The sequence below is a fragment of the Oncorhynchus keta genome, chromosome 31 (assembly GCF_023373465.1).
Source record: "Oncorhynchus keta strain PuntledgeMale-10-30-2019 chromosome 31, Oket_V2, whole genome shotgun sequence".
Lineage (NCBI taxonomy): Eukaryota > Metazoa > Chordata > Actinopteri > Salmoniformes > Salmonidae > Oncorhynchus > Oncorhynchus keta.
The window spans coordinates 22,877,274-22,894,773 of NC_068451.1; the positions used below are offsets into that span (position 1 = coordinate 22,877,274).

Here is a 17,500-nt window from a genome sequence, read left to right on the forward strand (position 1 = left end):
GGTCTCTATCGTCCGTCTCCTAGAATGGTTCTTCTTCCTTGGTCTCTATCATGGTTCTTCTTCCTAGAATGGTTCTTCTTCCTTGGTCTCTATCGTCCGTCTCCTAGAATGGTTCTTCTTCCTTGGTCTCTATCGTCCGTCTCCTAGAATAGTTCTTCTTCCTTGGTCTCTATCGTCCGTCTCCTAGAATGGTTCTTCTTCCTTGGTCTCTATCGTCCGTCTCCTAGAATGGTTCTTCTTCCTTGGTCTCTATCGTCTGTCTCCTAGAATGGTTCTTCTTCCTTGGTCTCTATCGTCCGTCTCCTAGAATGGTTCTTCTTCCTTGGTCTCTATAGTCTGTCTCCTAGAATGGTTCTTCTTCCTTGGTCTCTATCGTCCGTCTCCTAGAATGGTTCTTCTTCCTTGGTCTCTATCGTCCGTCTCCTAGAATGGTTCTTCTTCCTTGGTCTCTATCGTCCGTCTCCTAGAATGGTTCTTCTTCCTTGGTCTCTATCGTCCGTCTCCTAGAATGGTTCTTCCTGGTCTCTATGGTCTCTATCGTCTCTCTCCTAGAATGGTTCTTCTTCCTTGGTCTCTATCGTCCGTCTCCTAGAATGGTTCTTCTTCCTTGGTCTCTATCGTCCGTCTCCTAGAATGGTTCTTCTTCCTTGGTCTCTATCGTCCGTCTCCTAGAATGGTTCTTCTTCCTTGGTCTCTATCGTCCGTCTCCTAGAATGGTTCTTCTTCCTTGGTCTCTATCGTCCGTCTCCTAGAATGGTTCTTCTTCCTTGGTCTCTATCGTCCGTCTCCTAGAACGGTTCTTCTTCCTTGGTCTCTATCGTCCGTCTCCTAGAACGGTTCTTCTTCCTTGGTCTCTATCGTCCGTCTCCTGGAATGGTCCTTCTTTTTCTGTCTGTTCGTTCTTTCTTCTTCTTGTTTTTATGTTCCCCTTCCTCTCTCTCTGTCAACCAATCCTATTTGTTCTTTCTTTCTCTACCCTCTTTCCTCCTGTCTTTCTCTTCTATATATCTTTATATCTATATATCTTTCCCATACTCCTTCTCTCTAAATGTCTATATATCTTTCCCATTCTCCTTCTCTCTAAATGTCTATATATCTTTCCCATACGCCTTCTCTCTAAATGTCTATATATCTTTCCCATACTCCTTCTCTCTAAATGTCTATATATCTTTCCCATACTCCTTCTCTCTAAATGTCTATATATCTTTCCCATACTCCTTCTCTCTAAATGTCTATATATCTTTCCCATACTCCTTCTCTCTAAATGTCTATATATCTTTCCCATACTCCTTCTCTCTAAATGTCTATATATCTTTCCCATACTCCTTTTCTCTAAATGTCTATATATCTTTCCCATACTCCTTCTCTCTAAATGTCTATATATCTTTCCCATACTCCTTCTCTCTAAATGTCTATATATCTTTCCCATACGCCTTCTCTCTAAATGTCTATATATCTTTCCCATACTCCTTCTCTCTAAATGTCTATATATCTTATCCTCTCTTTATTCCCCCCCTCCCCTCTCTGCGTTCTCACCTTCTCAGTAGTTTGCCCTCTTTTCTGCGTGTACTGTAGTTCAGAGCTCCCTGGAGAGTTCATGTCTTGTCGAGTCCAAGAGGGACAGAGAGAGGGGCAGAGGAAGCAGGGAGAGAGATGTCAAAGGCAGGTTAGTGTTCAATTAGGGGCTTGCCCAAGTTGGATTAGCCACGCTTGCCCCTGGAAATCCCAAGGTGAACTGGGGTGGGGTCGCCTGACAGGGCAGGGCTTTATGGCGATGATGAGTCAGCTAAAACAGCTCATTATGACAGTTCTGAAAAACGAGCCCTCTCCCACTCACACTGTCAACCAGCTCCTAGAGTTATCTAGTGTCTGATGTGGCCATGAAGCGCAAAATCAGGACAAATCGGAGGCCAATTTGTTGCAGGAGCTTTTCGCTTTTCGAGGCTGAGTGATGCTTTGAAAAGCAGATAGAGAGTGAGAGGTTGATGAGTCTCTGCCGAGCCAGGCCCAATGCCGCAAAATCTTTATTCAGCAGGTTTAAGTGTGTGTGTGTGTGTGTGTGTGTGTGTGTGTGTGTGTGTGTGTGTGTGTGTGTGTGTGTGTGTGTGTGTGTGTGTGTGTGTGTGTGTGTGTGTGTGTGTGATGGCATGGTGGTTGTGGTGGGATGGCGTGGTGGTGGGATGGCGTGGTGGGATGGTGTGGTGGTGGTGTGGTGGGATGGCGTGGTGGTGGTGTGGTGGAATGGCGTGGTGGGATGGAGTGGTGGTGTGGTGGGATGGCGTGGTGGTGGTGTGGCGGAATGGCGTGGATAGTGTGGTGGAATGGCGTGGTGGTGTGGTGGGATGGGCGTGGTGGTGTGGTGGTGTGGTGGGATGGCGTGGTGGCGTGGTGGAATGGCGTGGTGGTGTGGTGGGATGGTGGTGGTGTGGTGGGATGGCGTGGTGGTGTGGTGGGATGGAGTGGTGGTGTGATGGGATGGCGTGGATGTGGTGTGGTGGGATGGGATGGGATGGGATGGCGTGGTGGTGGTGGTGGTGGTGGTGTGGTGGGATGGAGTGGTGGTGGTGGTGGTGGTGTGGTGGGATGGGGTGGTGGTGTGGTGGTGGTGTGGTGGAATGGCGTGGTGGTGGTGGTGGTGTGGGTGGGATGGCGTGGTGGTGGTGTGGTGGGATGGGATGGCGTGGTGGTGGTGTGGTGGGATGGATGCGTGGTGGTGTGGTGGTGGTGTGGTGGGATGGCGTGGTGGTGGTGTGGTGGAATGGCGTGGTGGTGTGGTGGGATGGAGTGGTGGTGTGGTGGGATGGCGTGGATGTGGTGTGGTGGGATGGCGTGGATGTGGTGTGGTAGGATGGGATGGCGTGGTGTGGTGGGATGGCGTGGTGGTGGTGGTGGTGGTGTGGTGGGATGGAGTGGTAGTGTGGTGGGATGGCGTGGATGTGGTGTGGTAGGATGGGATGGCATGGTGGTGGTGTGGTGGGATGGGATGGCGTGGTGGTGTGGTGGGATGGCATGGGTGGTGGTGGTGTGGTGGGATGGGATGGCGTGGTGGTGGTGTGGTGGGATGGGATGGCGTGGTGGTGGTGTGGTGGGATGGCGTGGTGGTGGTGTGGTGGAATGGCGTGGTGGTGTGGTGGGATGGAGTGGTGGTGTGGTGGGATGGCGTGGATGTGGTGTGGTGGGATGGCGTGGATGTGGTGTGGTAGGATGGGATGGCGTGGTGGTGGTGTGGTGGGATGGCGTGGTGGTGGTGGTGGTGTGGTGGGATGGAGTGGTAGTGTGGTGGGATGGCGTGGATGTGGTGTGGTAGGATGGGATGGCATGGTGGTGGTGTGGTGGGATGGGATGGCGTGGTGGTGTGGTGGGATGGCGTGGTGGTGGGATGGGTGGTGGTGGTGTGGTGGGATGGCGTGGTGGTGGTGTGGTGGAATGGCGTGGTGGTGGTGGTGGTGTGGTGGGATGGAGTGGTGGTGTGGTGGGATGGTGGTGGTGTTGCTGGTGGAGCTCAGAGGAGAATGTTACTGATTGTCTCTGCAAAGCCCTGAGGGTCTGCTTACAGTATGTCATTCAACTGAGCTGCTGTGATGAAATGGATTGCTGTAAGCCAATAAAGCCCATTAGAATTGAATTGCATGAGAGAGTGTTGGAGGGAGGGAGGGAGGGAGATGGGAGAAAATAGAAGGCTAGAGGGATGGATGGAGAGATATAGTTGTGATTTGGGGGAAGATGAGCGCAGTGGTTAGGGTAATGAGCTAAGTCACTAATTAGGTGGAATAAATTATACCTCTATTTAATGAATGACTAAAGAAAAAGAGAGAGAGGTGAGAGAGAGGGTGGGAGGTTAGGAGAGGGGGAGGGAGGTTAGGAGATGGGAAGGGAGTGGGGTTAGGAGAGGAGGAGGGAGGCAGGTTAGGAGAGGGAAGGGGTTGGGAGGGAGGGAGGTTAGGAGAGGGGAAGGGAGGGAGTATAGGAGAGGGGGAGGGAGGGTGGTTAGGAGAGGGAAGGGGTTGGAAGGGAGGGAGGTTGGAAGGGAGGGAGGGAGGAGTATAGGGGAAGGGAGGGAGGTGGTTAGGAGAGGGGGGGAGGGTGGTTAGGAGAGGGGAGGGAGGGGGGTTAGGAGAGGGGGGAGGGAGGGGTGGTTAGCAGAGGGGGAGGGAGGGTGGTTAGGAGAGAGGGGAGGGAGGTTAGGAGAGGGGATGGAGGGGGTTGGGAGGGGAGGGTTAGGAGAGGGGGAGGGAGGGGTGTTAGGAGAGGGAAGGGAGGGGGTTTGGAGGTGAGGAGGGGGGTTAGGAGAGGGGAGGGAGGGTGGTTAGGAGAGGGGGAGGGGGTGGTTAGCAGAGGGGGAGGGGGAGGGGAGGGGGTTGGGAGGGAGGGTTAGGAGAGGGGAGGGGGGGGTGTTAGGAGAGGGAAGGGGGTTTGGGGGTTTGGAGGTGAGGAGGGGGGGGGTTAGGAGAGGGGGAGGGAGGGGGTTAGGAGAGGGGGATGGAGGGTTTGGGAGGGGAGGGTTAGGGAGAGGGGAAGGAGGGAGGTTTGGAGAGAGAGGAGGGAGGGGTTTGGAGGATGAGGAGGGGGGTTAGGAGAGGGGGGGGGGAGGGGAGGGGGAGCGAGGGTTAGGAGAGGGGAGGGAGGGGGTTAGGAGAGGGGAGGGAGGTTAGGAGAGGGGTAGGGAGGGGGGGGGCAGAGTAAAGATTAGGTGAAAAACCTGAATCCCAGGTGGTGTATTCTCCCTTGTGGCTTTGCACAGTCTTCTAATGACAGTGAGAAAGTCAATGTAGTGTAGGTTGTGACCAAATCAATGTGGAGCAGCGGTAAGGGACGAGGCCTTCTGACCAGCGGCTAGATGACATTTAGCCTTGTGTTGTGAGTGACACATAGCCTACTACAGCACCGGAACAGAAAAACACACACAGGGAATGTTCAATCATACCTGAGTGTTTTATCTCTCTAGTTTAAGGAAAGATATTTGAGAGAACTGTCGTTAACAACAACTTCAACATGCAAATGGGAAAACAGCCGTGAATATAGGTGTCTGAGTGGCGAGTGTACAGAATAACAATATGATAGGAGGATGCCTGGCGGTGTGCTGACTGGCTGTACAGCCGCATAGTAAATCAGCTTTAGAGAGAGAGAGGGTGCTCATAGAGGAATGGAATAAGAAAAGGAACAAGGGAATGTGGAAGCAGAATGGAAGAGTGCGTGGGAGAGAGGAGAGTGATTAAGGTTGAGGAGGATCGCCTGAGGGAAAGAAGGGAAATTTGAGTAGAGAGAGGAGAGGATGATGGAGGTAGAGAGAATGAAAGAGAGAAATGGAGAGAAGTCATTATTTATGTCTTCCCAGAATGTAGTTTTGACGGTCAAGAGATATGAATCAGTGTACAACTAATTAGCCGACTGACCCTGCTCATTAATCCCTCTGCCTCAGGTGAGACACACACACACACACACACACACACACACACACACACACACACACACACACACACACACACACACACACACACACACACACACACACACACACACACACACATACTCACAGCCAAAGAACCATTTTAAGTTCTAGATAGTACCTTATTTTCTAAGAGTGAACTCTCTACCTGTCTCTCTGACTCACATGTATGCCTACCTGTCTCTCTGACTCACATGTATGCCTACCTGTCTCTCTGACTCACATGTATGCCTACCTGTCTCTCTGACTCACATGTATGCATACCTGTCTCTCTGACTCACATGTATGCCTACCTGTCTCTCTGACTCACATGTATGCATACCTGTCTCTCTGACTCACATGTATGCCTACCTGTCTCACTGACTCACATGTATGCATACCTGTCTCTCTGACTCACATGTATGCATACCTGTCTCTCTGACTCACATGTATGCCTACCTGTCTCTCTGACTCACATGTATGCATACCTGTCTCTCTGACTCACATGTATGCCTACCTGTCTCTCTGACTCACATGTATGCATACCTGTCTCTCTGACTCACATGTATGTCTACCTGTCTCTCTGACTCACATGTATGCCTACCTGTCTCTCTGACTCACATGTATGCCTACCTGTCTCTCTGACTCACATGTATGCATACCTGTCTCTCTGACTCACATGTATGCCTACCTGTCTCTCTGACTCACATGTATGCCTACCTGTCTCTCTGACTCACATGTATGCCTACCTGTCTCTCTGACTCACATGTATGCCTACCTGTCTCTCTGACTCACATGTATGCCTACCTGTCTCTCTGACTCACATGTATGCCTACCTGTCTCTCTGACTCACATGTATGTCTACCTGTCTCTCTGACTCACATGTATGCCTACCTGTCTCTCTGACTCACATGTATGCCTACCTGTCTCTCTGACTCACATGTATGCCTACCTGTCTCTCTGACTCACATGTATGTCTACCTGTCTCTCTGACTCACATGTATGCCTACCTGTCTCTCTGACTCACATGTATGCCTACCTGTCTCTCTGACTCACATGTATGCCTACCTGTCTCTCTGACTCACATGTATGCATACCTGTCTCTCTGACTCACATGTATGTCTACCTGTCTCTCTGACTCACATGTATGCATACCTGTCTCTCTGACTCACATGTATGCATACCTGTCTCTCTGACTCACATGTATGTCTACCTGTCTCTCTGACTCACATGTATGTCTACCTGTCTCTCTGACTCACATGTATGCTTACCTGTCTCTCTGACTCACATGTATGCCTACCTGTCTCTCTGACTCACATGTATGTCTACCTGTCTCTCTGACTCACATGTATGCCTACCTGTCTCTCTGACTCACATGTATGCCTACCTGTCTCTCTGACTCACATGTATGTCTACCTGTCTCTCTGACTCACATGTATGCATACCTGTCTCTCTGACTCACATGTATGTCTACCTGTCTCTCTGACTCACATGTATGCATACCTGTCTCTCTGACTCACATGTATGCCTACCTGTCTCTCTGACTCACATGTATGCATACCTGTCTCTCTGACTCACATGTATGCTTACCTGTCTCTCTGACTCACATGTATGCCTACCTGTCTCTCTGACTCACATGTATGTCTACCTGTCTCTCTGACTCACATGTATGCATACCTGTCTCTCTGACTCACATGTATGCATACCTGTCTCTCTGACTCACATGTATGCATACCTGTCTCTCTGACTCACATGTATGCATACCTGTCTCTCTGACTCACATGTATGCCTACCTGTCTCTCTGACTCACATGTATGCATACCTGTCTCTCTGACTCACATGTATGCATACCTGTCTCTCTGACTCACATGTAGGTGAGAGGGGTGAGGGTTATGCTGACGTAAAAGGAGTGGCAGAGGGAGAAAGGATGGAGGATCTCAGGGCCAGAGGGAGAAGAGGGAGAGCAGACGGAAGAGTAGTTACCAATAAATTACACTAGAACGAGGTGTGTGTGTGTGTGTGTGTGTGTGTGTGTGTGTGTGTGTGTGTGTGTGAGTGTGTGAGTGAGTGAGTGAGTGAGTGAGTGAGTGAGTGAGTGAGTGAGTGAGTGAGTGAGTGAGTGAGTGAGTGAGTGAGTGCGTGCGTGCGTGCGTGCGCGTGCGTGCGTGGCTCGTGAGAGAGAGAGACACGGTGGTTCAATGAAACATATCTCTACTGCACCCTGCTTTTTCAAATGGACAATTTGATGAAGTGTTTCACACACGCGCCGTGCTCACAGCCTCTCACTCAATCCAACTGTCTCAGTCACTTAAAACCACTGTCTCTCTCAACAGGCATTTTACCTTACCATTGTGTCAGTATCCAATCTATTGTCTCATATTGAATGTGTCTGTCCTATAACATTGTTCCACAGAGAATGCTTCCATCAAACACAATGTCTTCTGTCTCCCTAGCTACTGAGTCATAGACAATGTGTCTATGGTAGAAAATACGTCTGCATCCCAACCATTGTCTTATAGTGAATGTGTCGATGTCATTTGCCAGTGTCTGTCTCCCGAGCTACTAGTCTAGAGAAATGGTATAGTAGATCATATGTCTGTAGTAACCATACCATCTAGAACAGTGGTCACCAACCTTTTCTGACTCAGATTATTTTATATTTTTTACCACTTTTTCTCCCCAATTTGGTGGTATCCAATTGCCCCATCGCTGCAACTCCCCTACGGACTCGGGAGAGGCAAAGGTCCGAAACACAACCCAGCCAAGCCACACTGCTTCTTGACACAATGCCCGCTTAACCGGGAAGCCAGCCACACCAATGTGTTAGTGGAAACACCCTACACCTGGTCAGAGCGCATTGCGCCCCGGCCCGCCACAGGAGTCGCTAGTGCGTGATGGGACAAGAACATCCCTGCCGTCCAAACCCTCCCCTAACCCTGACGACGCTGGGCCAATTGTGTGCCGCCCCATGGGTCTCCCGGTCGCAGCCGGCTGCAACAGAGCCTGGACTCGAACCCAGAATCTCTAGTGGCACAGCTAGCACTGCAGCGCCTTAGACCACTGCACCACTAGGGAGGCCTCTCAGATTGTTTTTAATCAAGACTTTAAAAAATGTAAACCTATGCAACATTAAGCTATTAAAACCAGTTCTGTATCAATGAGGTTTCTGCAGTAGGCTATAGGCCCAATACATTATCACTGCAGACCATTTAGAGATGATATTTAATAAATGTAGGTATATCATCACACTGGTAATAGATCATGTGTTGTATTACTTCTGAGGCACAGCTGAGTAAACATAATAATGTATTTATTTGTATTATTGGACTGATGGCCTGCGTCTGATGGTCAGTCTGAGGGAAGGGAGGGAGCATCTGATGGTCAGTCTGAGGGGAGGGAGGGAGCATCTGATGGTCAGTCTGAGGGGAGGGAGCATCTGATGGTCAGTCTGAGGGGAGGGAGGGAGCATCTGATGGTCAGTCTGAGGGGAGGGAGCATCTGATGGTCAGTCTGAGGGGAGGGAGGGAGCATCTGATGGTCAGTCTGAGGGGAGGGAGGGAGCATCTGATGGTCAGTCTGAGGGGAGGGAGCATCTGATGGTCAGTCTGAGGGGAGGGAGGGAGCATCTGATGGTCAGTCTGAGGGAAGGGAGGGAGCATCTGATGGTCAGTCTGAGGGGAGGGAGGGAGCATCTGATGGTCAGTCTGAGGGGAGGGAGGGAGCATCTGATGGTCAGTCTGAGGGGAGGGAGCATCTGATGGTCAGTCTGAGGGGAGGGAGCATCTGATGGTCAGTCTGAGGGGAGGGAGGGAGCATCTGATGGTCAGTCTGAGGGGAGGGAGTGAGCATCTGATGGTCAGTCTGAGGGGAGGGAGCATCTGATGGTCAGTCTGAGGGGAGGGAGGGAGCATCTGATGGTCAGTCTGAGGGGAGGGAGCATCTGATGGTCAGTCTGAGGGGAGGGAGGGAGCATCTGATGGTCAGTCTGAGGGGAGGGAGGGAGCATCTGATGGTCAGTCTGAGGGGAGGGAGGGAGCATCTAATGGTCAGTCTGAGGGGAGGGAGCATCTGATGGTCAGTCTGAGGGGAGGGAGCATCTGATGGTCAGTCTGAGGGAGGGAGCATCTGATGGTCAGTCTGAGGGGAGGGAGGGAGCATCTGATGGTCAGTCTGAGGGGAGGGAGCATCTGATGGTCAGTCTGAGGGGAGGGAGCATCTGATGGTCAGTCTGAGGGGAGGGAGGGAGCATCTGATGGTCAGTCTGAGGGGAGGGAGGGAGCATCTGATGGTCAGTCTGAGGGGAGGGAGCATCTGATGGTCAGTCTGAGGGGAGGGAGGGAGCATCTGATGGTCAGTCTGAGGGAAGGAGGGAGCATCTGATGGTCAGTCTGAGGGGAGGAGGGAGCATCTGATGGTCAGTCTGAGGGGAGGGAGGGAGCATCTGATGGTCAGTCTGAGGGGAGGGAGCATCTGATGGTCAGTCTGAGGGGAGGGAGGAGCATCTGATGGTCAGTCTGAGGGGAGGGAGGGAGCATCTGATGGTCAGTCTGAGGGGAGGGAGCATCTGATGGTCAGTCTGAGGGGAGGGAGGGAGCATCTGATGGTCAGTCTGAGGGGAGGGAGCATCTGATGGTCAGTCTGAGGGGAGGGAGGGAGCATCTGATGGTCAGTCTGAGGGGAGGGAGGGAGCATCTGATGGTCAGTCTGAGGGGAGGGAGGGAGCATCTAATGGTCAGTCTGAGGGGAGGGAGCATCTGATGGTCAGTCTGAGGGGAGGGAGCATCTGATGGTCAGTCTGAGGGGAGGGAGCATCTGATGGTCAGTCTGAGGGGAGGGAGGGAGCATCTGATGGTCAGTCTGAGGGGAGGGAGCATCTGATGGTCAGTCTGAGGGGAGGGAGCATCTGATGGTCAGTCTGAGGGGAGGGAGGGAGCATCTGATGGTCAGTCTGAGGGGAGGGAGGGAGCATCTGATGGTCAGTCTGAGGGGAGGGAGGGAGCATCTGATGGTCAGTCTGAGGGGAGGGAGCATCTGATGGTCAGTCTGAGGGGAGGGAGGGAGCATCTGATGGTCAGTCTGAGGGGAGGGAGGGAGCATCTGATGGTCAGTCTGAGGGGAGGGAGCATCTGATGGTCAGTCTGAGGGGAGGGAGGGAGCATCCGATGGTCAGTCTGAGGGAAGGGAGGGAGCATCTGATGGTCAGTCTGAGGGGAGGGAGGGAGCATCTGATGGTCAGTCTGAGGGGAGGGAGGGAGCATCTGATGGTCAGTCTGAGGGGAGGAGGGAGCATATGATGGTCAGTCTGAGGAGGGGATGGTCAGGAGGGAGGGGGAGCATCTGATGGTCAGTCTGAGGGGAGGGAGGGAGCATCTGATGGTCAGTCTGAGGGAGGAGGGAGCATCTGATGGTCAGTCTGAGGGGAGGGAGGGAGCATCTGATGGTCAGTCTGAGGGGAGGGAGGGAGCATCTGATGGTCAGTCTGAGGGGAGGGAGGGAGCATCTGATGGTCAGTCTGAGGGGAGGGAGGGAGCATCTGATGGTCAGTCTGAGGAGGGAGGGAGCATCTGATGGTCAGTCTGAGGGGAGGGAGGGAGCATCTGATGGTCAGTCTGAGGGGAGGGAGGAGCATCTGATGGTCAGTCTGAGGGGAGGGGGGAGCATCTGATGGTCAGTCTGAGGGAGGAGGGAGCATCTGATGGTCAGTCTGAGGGGAGGGAGGGAGCATCTGATGGTCAGTCTGAGGGGAGGGAGGGAGCATCTGATGGTCAGTCTGAGGGGAGGGAGCATCTGATGGTCAGCCTGAGGGGAGGGAGGGAGCATCTGATGGTCAGCCTGAGGGGAGGGGAGGGAGCATCTGATGGTCAGTCAGCCTGAGGAGGGAGGGAGGGAGCATCTGAGGGAAGGGAGGGGCATCTGAGTCTGAGGGGAGGGAGCATCTGATGGTCAGCCTGAGGGGAGGGAGCATCTGATGGTCAGTCTGAGGGGAGGGAGGGAGCATCTGATGGTCAGTCTGAGGGGAGGGAGCATCTGATGGTCAGCCTGAGGGGAGGGAGGGAGCATCTGATGGTCAGTCTGAGGGAAGGGAGGGAGCATCTGATGGTCAGTCTGAGGGAAGGGAGGGAGCATCTGATGGTCAGTCTGAGGGAAGGGAGCATCTGATGGTCAGTCTGAGGGAAGGGAGGGAGTATCTGATGGTCAGTCTGAGGGAAGGGAGGGAGCATCTGATGGTCAGTCTGAGGGGAGGGAGGGAGCATCTGATGGTCAGTCTGAGGGGGAGGAGGGAGCATCTGATGGTCAGTCTGAGGGGGAGGGAGGGAGCATCTGATGGTCAGTCTGAGGGGAGGGAGGAGCATCTGATGGTCAGTCTGAGGGGAGGGAGGGAGCATCTGATGGTCAGTCTGAGGGAAGGGAGGAGCATCTGATGGTCATTCTGGGGAAGGAAGGGAGCATCTGATGGTCAGTCTGGGGAGGGAGGGAGCATCTGATGGTCAGTCTGAGGGGAGGGAGGGAGCATCTGATGGTCAGTCTGAGGGAAGGGAGGGAGCATCTGATGGTCATTCTGGGGGAAGGAAGGGAGCATCTGATGGTCAGTCTGAGGGGAGGGAGGGAGCATCTGATGGTCAGTCTGAGGGGAGGAAGGGAGCATCTGATGGTCAGTCTGAGGGGAGGGAGGGAGCATCTGATGGTCAGTCTGAGAGGAGGGAGGGAGCATCTGATGGTCAGTCTGAGGGAAGGGAGGGAGCATCTGATGGTCAGTCTGAGGGAAGGTAGGGAGCATCTGATGGTCAGTCTGAGGGAAGGGAGGGAGCATCTGATGGTCAGTCTGAGGAGAGGGAGCATCTGATGGTCAGTCTGAGGGGAGGGAGGGAGCATCTGATGGTCAGTCTGAGGGGAGGGAGCATCTGATGGTCAGTCTGAGGGGAGGGAGCATCTGATGGTCAGTCTGAGGGGAGGGAGGGAGCATCTGATGGTCAGTCTGAGGGGAGGGAGGGAGCATCTGATGGTCAGTCTGAGGGGAGGGAGGGAGCATCTGATGGTCAGTCTGAGGGGAGGGAGCATCTGATGGTCAGTCTGAGGGGAGGGAGGGAGCATCTGATGGTCAGTCTGAGGGGAGGGAGGGAGCATCTGATGGTCAGTCTGAGGGGAGGGAGGGAGCATCTGATGGTCAGTCTGAGGGAAGGGAGGGAGCATCTGATGGTCAGTCTGAGGGGAGGGAGGGAGCGTCTGATGGTCAGTCTGAGGGAAGGGAGGGAGCATCTGATGGTCAGTCTGAGGGGAGGGAGGGAGCATCTGATGGTCAGTCTGAGGGGAGGGAGGGAGCATCTGATGGTCAGTCTGAGGGGAGGGAGGGAGCATCTGATGGTCAGTCTGAGGGAAGGGAGGGAGCATCTGATGGTCATTCTGGGGGAAGGAAGGGAGCATCTGATGGTCAGTCTGAGGGGAGGGAGGGAGCATCTGATGGTCAGTCTGAGGGGAGGGAGGGAGCATCTGATGGTCAGTCTGAGGGAAGGGAGGGAGCATCTGATGGTCAGTCTGAGGGGAGGGAGTGAGCGTCTGATGGTCAGTCTGAGGGAAGGGAGGGAGCATCTGATGGTCAGTCTGAGGGGAGGGAGGGAGCATCTGATGGTCAGTCTGAGGGGAGGGAGGGAGCATCTGATGGTCAGTCTGAGGGGAGGGAGGGAGCATCTGATGGTCAGTCTGAGGGAAGGGAGGGAGCATCTGATGGTCATTCTGGGGGAAGGAAGGGAGCATCTGATGGTCAGTCTGAGGGGAGGGAGGGAGCATCTGATGGTCAGTCTGAGGGGAGGGAGGGAGCATCTGATGGTCAGTCTGAGGGGAGGGAGGGAGCATCTGATGGTCAGTCTGAGGGGAGGGAGGGAGCATCTGATGGTCAGTCTGAGGGAGGGAGGGAGCATCTGATGGTCAGTCTGAGGGGAGGGAGGGAGCATCTGATGGTCAGTCTGAGGGGAGGGAGGGAGCATCTGATGGTCAGTCTGAGGGGAGGGAGGGAGCATCTGATGGTCAGTCTGAGGGGAGGGAGGGAGCATCTGATGGTCAGTCTGAGGGGAGGGAGGGAGCATCTGATGGTCAGTCTGAGGGGAGGGAGGGAGCATCTGATGGTCAGTCTGAGGGGAGGGAGGGAGCATCTGATGGTCAGTCTGAGGAGAGGGAGGGAGCATCTGATGGTCAGTCTGAGGGGAGGGAGGGAGCATCTGATGGTCAGCCTGAGGGGAGGGAGGGAGCATCTGATGGTCAGTCTGAGGGGAGGGAGGGAGCATCTGATGGTCAGTCTGAGGGAAGGGAGGGAGCATCTGATGGTCAGCCTGAGGGGAGGGAGGGAGCATCTGATGGTCAGTCTGAGGGAAGGGAGGGAGCATCTGATGGTCAGTCTGAGGGGAGGGAGCATCTGATGGTCAGCCTGAGGGGAGGGAGCATCTGATGGTCAGTCTGAGGGAAGGGAGGGAGCATCTGATGGTCAGTCTGAGGGAAGGTAGGGAGCATCTGATGGTCAGTCTGAGGGAAGGGAGGGAGCATCTGATGGTCAGTCTGAGGAGAGGGAGGGAGCATCTGATGGTCAGTCTGAGGAGAGGTAGGGAGCATCTGATGGTCATTCTGGGGGAAGGGAGGGAGCATCTGATGGTCAGTCTGAGGGGAGGGAGGGAGCATCTGATGGTCAGTCTGAGGGGAGGGAGGGAGCATCTGATGGTCAGTCCACTCTCCCTCCCTCCCTCCGCTCTCCGTCCTTCTGCTCTCCCTCCCTCTGCTCTCCCTCCCTCCGCTCTCCATCCCTCCGCTCTCCCTCCCTCTGCTCTCCCTCCCTCCACTCTCCCTCCCTCCGCTCTCCCTCCCTCCGCTCTCCCTCCCTCCGCTGAGAAGATGACAGTCTTCCAGAGATAACTCAAGTCGCACTGCATTATTTCTGCCTCATGCACCAATTCATGTTGTTACTCCTATGTCCAGATAATGTGAAATCTTCCTTGATATTAAAAAAGACACAAGCCACTAAAAATAACAATGGAAGCTTATCGGAATACTTCTATACTCATTCATTGCAGCTGCAGTGCTGGTTGTAGCATGAGTGGAAGTAGGGAGAATACACATTTTATGGCATATAAAAGTGTTGAACAGTGTTGACAAGCTGAATAACAACTTAAAACATGAACTTACCCATAAAAACAGCAGCTCTTTGCTGTATTCGTTGAGTCTCTCTCTTGTTGTGGTTTTGAAAGTTTTGAAATCTCACTGTATCAACTTTGCTGTGCGTTCGAGGTTTCTTTTTACAGTCTATGGCTCGAGGAAACTGCAGACACAGTTATCTGAGCTATCTGATTGGCCAGTGGTAGGCCTATCGGTGTACTTGATAAGTTCTCTGGGCCTGCCGGGTAGGTGGAGTTATACCTGCAGACACATGACATGGTTGAAAATACCTTCCCGGCGCTAGGGCTGCTGAATCAAGTGCACCTACTGACAACAGTAGTGGTAGGGAAATCCTTGTCTCATCTTGCACCAGAGACTCCTGTGGCGGGCCGGGCGCAGTGCGCGCTAACCAAGGTTGCCAGGTGCACTGTGTTTCCTCCGACACATTGGTGCGGCTGGCTTCCGGGTTGGATGCTCGCTGTGTTAAGAAGCAGTGAGGCTTGGTTGGGTTGTGTAGGAGGACGCATGACTTTCAACCTTCGTCTCTCCCGAGCCCGTAAGGGAGTAGCGATGAGACAAGATAGTAGCTACTACAACAATTGAATACCACGTAATTGGGGAGAAAAAGGGGTCAAATAAAAATAATAAAATAAATGTAAAAAAAACATTGCTGATCGACTAGGAATGCCTTGGAGATCGACCAGTCGATGGCGATCAACCGATTGGTGACCACTGATCTAGAACCTGTCTTTCATAGATAACTATGCTTGTCTTGTAGAGAATAGTGTGTTACCCTTACCTTGTCTGTTGTAGAGAATGTGTCTGTCACTACCATGGTCCTTCCCACCTCCCACCCAACCACCCTCCTCCTAACCCCCAGCTACGCACCGGACCCCCGAGGTAACGTACAGCCCTCCCTCACCGTTAACACACTCCTCCTCTCCATCTCTCCATCCTTCCCTTCCTTCATGGTCACAATCACTGCCTCTTAACAGCTCTTCTCCTCCTCTCCTCTCTGTCCTTTTCTTGTCACTGTCACTGACACATGTTCTCCCTTTGTCCGCTTTAACCTTCCCTTGACTGGCCTTCCCACACACACTCCCACCAACACACACAAACACATTCCCCCACTCTCATCAATGGCTGGCTGAGGCTGTGCTCTGGCCACTCAGTGATTGTGTTGGGGCTGTGTCAGTGTGTAAATCCCATGGGGTGGGAGCACACAGGTACTGTTTTTATTGTCACAGACCCAGGGATGGGACGACCATAGGACTTCTGTGAGGGACACAAGGATCTGTGGGTGGAATGACACATTCACACGCACACATACGCACGCACGCGTATATACACACTTACTCACACATACACACACACACTCACGCTCACATAAACACACACAGGGCCAGCTCTAGCCTTTTGGGGGCACTAGCAAGGTTTGGTTGTACGTTTTTTAAGTTGATTTCCTGCAGTTTAACACATTTTGCCATGGGGTGGAGAGAAAATTTTTTTTATTATAAAAAAATGTATGCAATTCTACTCATTTTGCTATGCTATGCCAGGTTGGCACTGCACACAGTCCAGCTCGTCTTCACCCAGTCTGGCAGACTTTACATCAGTACCACGGTTCTTAGTGCCTCCCTTCTCGGAGAACCTCTCTTGTACCACTCTGCATTCAGCAGCAGACAGAGAGCCCCTGCCACTCTCCTACGTAACTCTTCAGAAGCAGCGTTGTGTATTGAGGTGGTTAAGGACAGCCCACCAAATATCTTTAAGTGCCAGCTGCGCCTCTGGAGCCAATGGTTTGAGTTATGGAGTGAGAAGGAGAGGAACAGTTTCCTGCATATTCTAGAAGAGAGGGACCTGGTCTTTGTTGCCTACTTCTACAGAGGTGTAGCTGGGACAGTAATTGGTAATGAACTACAATGACCATAATCCATTGCACATCTACATGTCCGGTCTGTGTTTCTTTTATGCCTGCTACAGAAGAGACAGAAGAATGTGCGATCGTGAGAGGATATAGAGAGCAGCTGTTGCTTCGCAAGGTATCGCTACCTGAAAATACACGAAATACACAAAGTGATTGATAGTTGCTATTCAGCAGTCATAAAAGTATGCCTTACTTACTTGGAAGAACTACAAAATTGTGATTTTTATAAAATATCAAATAAAATATACACAACAACAGAAATATTTCAGTAAAATAATGTGACTAAATGATGGTTAATAAGATAATTAGTAATGGGCAGTCACTACCATCACTACCATCACTACCATCACTACCATCACTACCATCATGGTACTTCAATATTCGAGGTCTGACAACACTGCATCTTTTTTGTTATTTTGACCAGTTGTCATTTTATGCAATTAAATACTCTAAATGACAATATTTTTATTTGTAATTTTAGAATAAAACAAAAACAAATGTTTTACCCAAACAAATACCTGGAAATAGTCAAACCAGAGAATCTGATAATTTTGCAGTGGTCTCTTAATTTTTTCCAGAGCTGTATATACTATATATAGAGATAGATGGATGGATAGATGAGATGAGAGAAGGAGAGGGAGTTAGAAAGAGAGGTGGTGAGGGGAAGGTAGAGAGGAACTATAAGACAGGGAAGAAGGGATTTGATGACAGGATTTATTATCATTTTCTCTGGGGTCCTAACCGACCACTTATGTCGCTTTTGCCTGGAGCCCTGAAAACACACACACACACACACACACACACACACACACACACACACACACACACACACACACACACACACACACACACACACACACACACACACACACACACACACACACACACACACACACACACACACACACACAATGGCAGGGCAGTTAAGCCAAGCTGCTTCTCTGTCTCCCACTGTGAGTAAGTGGCTGTCATCACACAGAACAGAGGGACACTACCGGGATCTCTTCTGT

The 17,500-nt window shown here is 52.2% G+C and overlaps 1 protein-coding gene and 1 long non-coding RNA gene across 2 annotated transcripts in view; one reads left to right on the top strand and one right to left on the bottom strand.

Annotated features, from left to right (window-relative positions):
- Positions 1-17,500, top strand: part of LOC118378683 (cell adhesion molecule 4-like) — a 54,228-nt gene that overhangs the window by 31,461 nt on the left and 5,267 nt on the right.
- Positions 5,812-8,178, bottom strand: LOC127914333 (uncharacterized). Its single transcript, XR_008088098.1, has 3 exons — positions 7,161-8,178; positions 6,030-6,638; positions 5,812-5,971 (listed from the first exon to the last, which is right to left on the bottom strand). It is a non-coding gene; the product is annotated as an uncharacterized LOC127914333 (long non-coding RNA).